Below are 7212 nucleotides of genomic sequence, written 5' to 3' on the forward strand. Positions count from 1 at the left end.
TTAAATCATGAGTCAATTCTCCCTAGTATGATACAGTTGTTAGCCGGTATTGGTAACAGTAGAACAGAGATTTGGAGGGCAAAACCTGCTCATGGGAAATGCTCACAGAGCGCTATCTACCAGTACACATAGTATTATGCTGTTTCTAGTACGCGCGAGCCGAAACATCAGCATGTGAAATGTGTAATCGTGGGTAACTCTAAGTGTGTAGAGTACTGTGTAGTAACTAGTAGCCATGCCAAAGCATGCATTGAAACTCTTCGTGATTTAAAAAGCTCAAAGCAAGATTGACGAGGCCGCAAGGCTATGTCTTTCTAAATTCGAACAAATCGAAAGATTGTTCAAAGTACAATTAAACTGATTGATCCTGTCAGTTGCCATATGCTTGTCTGAAAGACTAAGCCATGCATGTGCAAGCGAAGCTTGAAAAAGTGGAACCGCGAATGGCTCATTAAATCAGTTACTATCTATTAGTTGATTTGCAAGCTAAATGAATAACTGCGGTAACCCTGCAGCTAATGCATGCTGATTGTCCGACACTGTCGGAGACTTTTACAAGACTACACCGGGTGATTTGCTAAGTACAGACACATCCCGTGATGAGTCCTAGTAACTGAAAGATCCCAGATAGCTTCGGCTTGGGGACGGAACTTCCGAATTTCTGACCTATCAACCTATGATGGTAGTGTAACGGACTACCATGGTTGTGACGGGTAACGGGGAATCAGGGTTCGATTCCGGAGAGGGAGCCTTAGAAACGGCTACCACATCCAAGGAAGGCAGCAGGCACGCAAATTACCCACTCTCCGCACGAGGAGGTAGTGACTAGAAATAATGATATGAACCTTTATGGTTTGTAATCAGAATGGAATGGACTTAAAAGCTCCATTGATGAACGAGTAGAGGGCAAGTCTGGTGCCAGCAGCCGCGGTAATACCAGCCTCTACAAGCGTATGCAATAGTTGCTGCGTTTAAAAAGCTCATAGTTGGATCTGTTTGAGTAGAACGGCAACATGGTCTTCAGTTAAATCTGTTGACTCGTTCCGCTCATCCTTCGCATCGAAGAAATAGTTTGCACTTAAATGTGACGAACTGTGGAAACGGTGTTTTCACCCTGAGAAAATTAGAGTGTTCAAAGCATCCTTTGGGATCGAATAATAAAGCATGGAATAATGGAGAATGACCCGCTACTCGATTGATGCCGGTTGGCTGAGTGCGGTAATGATTGAAAGGAACAGACGGGGGCATTTGTATTGCTACGTTAGAGGTGAAATTCTTGGATCGTGGCAAGACAAACTACTGCGAAAGCATTTGCCAAGAATGTTTTCATTAATCAAGAACGAAAGTCAGAGTATTGAAGAGGATTAGATACCCTCGTAATTCTGACCATAAACTATACCAACCTACAATTTGTCAAAGTCGATCTTGACTTGGCAAGAGATTAACCGGGAAACCAAAGTTTATTGGTTCCGGGGGAAGTATGGTTGCAAAATCGAAACTTAAAGGAATTGACGGAAGGGCACCACCAGGAGTGGAGCCTGCGGCTTAATTTGACTCAACACGGGAAAACTCACCCGGTCCAGACATCTTAAGGATTGACAGATTGAATATCTTTCATGATTATATGGGCGGTGGTGCATGGCCGTTCTTAGTTAGTGGAGTGATCTGTCTGGTTAATTCCGATAACGAACGAGATCTTCTCCATCTAAATAATGAAATTCACTATATGTGAATTCAAACACTTCTTAGAGGAACTATGCGGAATTAAATACCGCAGATGAAGTGAGGCTATAACAGGTCTGTGATGCCCTTAGATGTTCTGGACTGCACGCGCGCTACACTGTGTACTTTTAGATTGAGTACTCAGCCCTTGGTCCGAAATGGACTGGGCAATCAGAGAAAAGTACAGCGCTTCAAGGGGATCGTCTGTTGTAACTTGCAGACGTGAACCAGGAATTCCTGGTACTTATGAGTCAACAACTCATAGGGATTACGTCCCTGCCCTTTGTACACACCGCCCGTCGCTACTACTGATTGGATAGTTAAGCAAGAATTGCAAATTCCTACTGTTGGGACTTCGGTCTCCGGCAACGGGATGAAGCGGATCGAGCTTAATTGTCTAGAGGAAGTAAAAGTCGTAACAAGGTTTCCGTAGGGGAACCTGCGGAAGGATCAGTGATTGATTCCTTCGGGCATGGCTGCTGGTAGAGGCCATGTCTGTAGTGCGCATGACGCTCTGTCGCTAGAGATTGCTTGGCAACCAATCTCGAATTATGTATCGAGCTCAAAAACTACTTGTGTGGATACATAGTTCAGCAGTCATGGCAAGGGACTGCTTAAAGGGAGACTAGTTAGCAAAAGCAGCCTAGCAGAACTGCAGCTATCTAGATCTCAGAAGCTGGGTTATAGAAGCCCAGCTATAGACTTGTGAATGAGAAAGGCCTAAAAAGGTCCACAAGTCGCGTGGTTAGAACCGACACGCAAAAATCCCAGCGAGTGACAGAGCGTTGCGCTGTTCAGTGGGAAAGAGTTGAGCTACTCGGGGCGCCCACTGAACTTGCTCCGAGCCAAAGGCTCGAAAAAACACAGCTTAGCCTCAGATCCTTTACATAGAAGGCTAGCTAAAATAAACTTACCTTGGACGAGGGTAAAGTTTAGTCAGTTCTTAGGGGAGAGTAATCCACAGCTTCTCGCCCTCTGAACATTCTCCCAGATATGTAGGTCTGGGAGAGTCTCCTCCTGTTCTTCGGAATCTGGAGGTAGACAAAGACAGTACGATACGATCTTGCATCGGGATGACTAACCGATAATGATCATAATCTGACAATTTTTCCGGCTTGAGGCACCGGAGTCAGATTAAAGACACATACTGAACTAAAGGCGTATGTGCAAAGCTTGTCGGAGTGTAGAGAGTCAAGCTGAGTTGACTCGTCACGTGGTGATGACAACAGCCATGTGCAAAACACTCACAACTTTATCGTCTATGTGGAAAAGGTTGCTAACAGCGCTCTCTATGAGAGGCCCTCGCATATAACTATACGAGGAAAAGGCGATAGAGTTGTTTGAATGTGGGGCAGGTTCATCGACAAGCTAAGTTGATCACATTCTTGTTGTGGCATCCTACTAGAATTGGTCACGGTCTGCACCAACTCTCCCCAAGTTGGCCAGACTTAAAACTAGAAATAAGGTTTGCAGCTATGTGAACCAAGAAACTGTAAAGGAGTTGAAAGAACTTAAAGGAATTGAAAGAGGCCTTGAGGTATATCCTCTTGGTAAAGACCCACAAAAGCTCACAAAAGTGGCTTCGAAGGGCAAAACTGGTTCATCCAAAACAATTGGAGAGCTTAAAGCAGAACCAATTCGAATGAAACACTATTGGTGAAACTTCATCATGAGAACGTCACCAGCTGATCACGCTCTATGATATGACTAGTATTATGTTGCTTCTAGTAGGCTAAGCGCAAGCCGAAACATCAACATGTGAAAGTCGTAGAATTTTGCAATCAAACTGTGGCTAGTACTGTGATGTTACTAGTAACCTGGTGTTCCGTCATATGGCCAAGAGAGCATTTGAAGGCGAAACTTCTGCATGGGAAAGCTGCATCATGATCAAAATTTTATATCGAGTATTATGTTGACGTTAGTAGGCCTTGGCCGAAAACGCAGCATGTGAAAGGTATAGATAAAAGTTATTGTTGCAGTCAGTACTGTGTAGTTACTAGTAGCTGGATTTAAGCTCAAAATGAGACACTGTTGGTGAAACTTCATCATGAGAATGTCACAAGCTGATCAAGCTCTATGATATGACTAGTATTATGTTGCTTCTAGTAGGCTAAGCGCAAGCCGAAACATCAACATGTGAAAGTCGTAGAATTTTGCGATCAAATTGTGGCTAGTACTGTGATGTTACTAGTAACCTTGTGTTACGTCATATGGCCAAGAGAGCATTTGAAGGCGAAACTTCTGCATGGGGAAGCTGCATCATGAACAAAAGTTTATATCGAGTATTATGTTGACATTAGTAGGCCCTGGCCGAAAGCGCAGCATGTGAAAGGTATAGATAAAAGTTATCGTTGCAGTCAGTACTGTGTAGTTACTAGTAGCTGGATTTAAGCTCGAAATGAGACACTGTTGGTGAAACTTCATCATGAGAACGTCACAAGCTGATCACGCTCCATGATATGACTAGTATTATGTTGCTTCTAGTAGGCTAAGCGCAAGCCGAAACATCAACATGTGAAAGTCGTAGAATTTTGCGATCAAATTGTGGCTAGTACTGTGATGTTACTAGTAACCTTGTGTTACGTCATATGGCCAAGAGAGCATTTGAAGGCGAAACTTCTGCATGGGGAAGCTGCATCATGAACAAAAGTTTATATCGAGTATTATGTTGACGTTAGTAGGCCCTGGCCGAAAGCGCAGCATGTGAAAGGTATAGATAAAAGTTAGCGTTGCAGTCAGTACTGTGTAGTTAATAGTAGCTGGATTTAAGCTCGAAATGAGACACTGTTGGTGAAACTTCATCATGAGAACGTCACAAGCTGATCACGCTCTATGATATGACTAGTATTATGTTGCTTCTAGTAGGCTAAGCGCAAGCCGAAACATCAACATGTGAAAGTCGTAGAATTTTGCAATCAAACTGTGGCTAGTACTGTGATGTTACTAGTAACCTTTTCTTACGTCATATGGCCAAGAGAGCATTTGAAGGCGAAACTTCTGCATGGGGAAGCTGCATCATGAACAAAAGTTTATATCGAGTATTATGTTGACGTTAGTAGGCCCTGGCCGAAAGCGCAGCATGTGAAAGGTATAGATAAAAGTTATCGTTGCAGTCAGTACTGTGTAGTTACTAGTAGCTGGATTTAAGCTCGAAGTGAGACACTGTTGGTGAAACTTCATCATGAGAACGTCACAAGCTGATCACGCTCTATGATATGACTAGTATTATGTTGCTTATAGTAGGCTAAGCGCAAGCCGAAACATCAACATGTGAAAGTCGTAGAATTTTGCGATCAAACTGTGGCTAGTACTTTGATGATGCTTGTAGCCAACCGAATTGGTTGAAAAGCCCAATAAGTAAGCTAACTTGGGAGAGCTTGTTGGAAACCAAATGCTACTAGATTGGTCCAAATACATCCTTCAACAGGGGATCACTTGGCTCGCTTTACGAAGAGGAGCACAGCTATATGTGTTAATTCGGTATGAATCGCAAGATTTGTTTACCGACCTCTCTAACGCAAAAGGCGGTCTCGGCTTCGGCTGTTGACTGCGTCCGATTCAGGGTTATATAACTCTCGATTGAACACATTGATGTTCTATTGTTGGTGCTTCCAATAAAATTGGAACACTTAAAGCAGAACCGATTCAAATAATAGCATTCTGATCAATGATTGCATTCCTTGATCAAGAACTGCTGGAGTCATTGTGATGGCGAATTTTCTTCATAAGAAAATTGCAAAGAGACGGAACTTAATGAGACTAGTATTATGTTGTTTCTAGTAAGCGGAAGCTGAAACAGCAACATGTGAAAATCAAGTTTTGTTCAATGATCTCGAGGCGATAAGTACTATGAAGCAACTAGTAGCCTAAGCATGACTCAGATTTGAGACAGTCAAAAAGACTGGCGAAACTTCTTCACATGAAAGTTACATAGAGAACTACAAATGTATACAGCGAGTATTATGTTGTTTCTAGTAGGCGAAAGCTGAAACATCAACATGTGAAAGTTGTCTGCAAACTGTAGAACGATATGTGATTAGTACTGTGCTGTTACTAGTAGCCAGTCTGACTGTAGAAGCCAAGACAAAGGGAAACTAATGCATCTGAAAAGGACAAGTTATGGAAAGGTATGCACGATAAGTATTATGTTGTTTCTAGTAAGCGGCAGCTGAAACATCAACATGTGAACGTCGTTGTGTACAGTAACCTAGAACTATATAGTCCTTAGTAACGTGCATTTACTAGTACCTGTAATTGGTATTCAGACTCAGGCAGTTTGGAATAGTTTGGCAAAGATGCACCAGAGAAAACTGGGATTTGATACAGAAATTGTTGAATACAAGTATTATGCTGCTTCTAGTAGGTTGAATCCGAAACATCAGCATGTGAAAATTGAAAACATTTCTGGTTCGAATTGTCACAAGTATTTGGTGATCTGAGTAGCCAAACTCACTACAACGCCAATTGAAGGCAAAAATTCTCAACGGGAAAAGCTATTCTCATTGAATGAGCTAACAAGACGAGTATTATGTTGCTTCTAGTAGGCGAAAGCCAAAACATCAACATGTGAAAGTCTTGCTGAACAAATTTAATGTTGTTGAGCTCAGTACCGTGTGAATTAGTAGCCATAATTGGCGAGCGAAAATTGAACTGGCGAAACTTCGTCTTTGGAAAATTGCAGATGCCGAGCACTTATTTTGCAACGAGTATTATGTTGACTGTAGTAAGCGAAAGCCGAAACAGCAACATGTGAAAGCTGTTGAAATTTGTGGTCATTTTGCAATAAGTACAAGGAGTGTAACTAGTAGCCAGGTCAAAATTTGGGATAAGAATGAGCAAAAATTCTGCATGAGAACAGTTGAAATTATGAAACTAAATTACAAAGACTAGTATTATGTTGTTTCGAGTACGCGAAAGCGGAAACATCAACATGTGAACGTTTGTAACGAAGTTTCGTTAATTTTCAGCCTAGTACTGAGCAAGAACGAGTAGCCTCATCTCCAATCCCACGCAAAATGTAGTGAAATATGTGAGTGAACCTTATTCACGGTGAGGGTTTCCCGAGGTCTGTATTGCAGCGAGTATTATGTTGCTTCTAGTAAGCGAAAGCTGAAACAACAACATTTGAAAGTTGGAATTAATGACTGAATGGAAACTTCGACCTGTGTTTGATAGTAGTAGCGAACAAAACTGCTGAATCGGTTTCTGTCTCATATTGGTCAGTGAACCAATTAAGAGACAATCAACTACATAACCTGAATTGGGCGAGAGAACCCCCTTAACTTAAGCATATCAGTAAGGGGAGGAAAAGAAATCAACTGAGAATCCCTTAGTAATGGCGAATGAACAGGGAAAAGCTCATCGGGAAGAGAAATGGCAACATTTCTCGGTGTCCGGTATGGTTTGATGCTAGACTGGTGAATTTGTCCTGATGTCTACTGGAAAGTAGCATCAAAGAAGGTGAAAATCCTGTAAAGGTCATTTTCGATA

The 7212-nt window shown here is 42.2% G+C and overlaps 1 non-coding gene and 1 pseudogene across 1 annotated transcript in view; both read left to right on the plus strand.

Moving 5' to 3' along the window:
- The first annotated feature begins 5137 nt into the window (after positions 1-5137).
- On the plus strand, positions 5138-5289 carry LOC142356609 (5.8S ribosomal RNA; annotated as a pseudogene).
- Positions 5290-6972: 1683 nt separating this feature from the next.
- LOC142356610 (large subunit ribosomal RNA) overlaps positions 6973-7212 on the plus strand; it is a 3522-nt gene continuing 3282 nt past the window's right edge. Inside the window, exon 1 of the ribosomal RNA XR_012761451.1 lies at positions 6973-7212. This exon is cut by the window's right edge and continues 3282 nt beyond it. This is a non-coding gene — a ribosomal RNA (large subunit ribosomal RNA).

This window comes from Convolutriloba macropyga, unplaced genomic scaffold (assembly GCF_964194025.1).
Source record: "Convolutriloba macropyga unplaced genomic scaffold, txConMacr16.3 SCAFFOLD_1273, whole genome shotgun sequence".
NCBI classification, from domain to species: Eukaryota; Metazoa; Xenacoelomorpha; order Acoela; family Convolutidae; genus Convolutriloba; species Convolutriloba macropyga.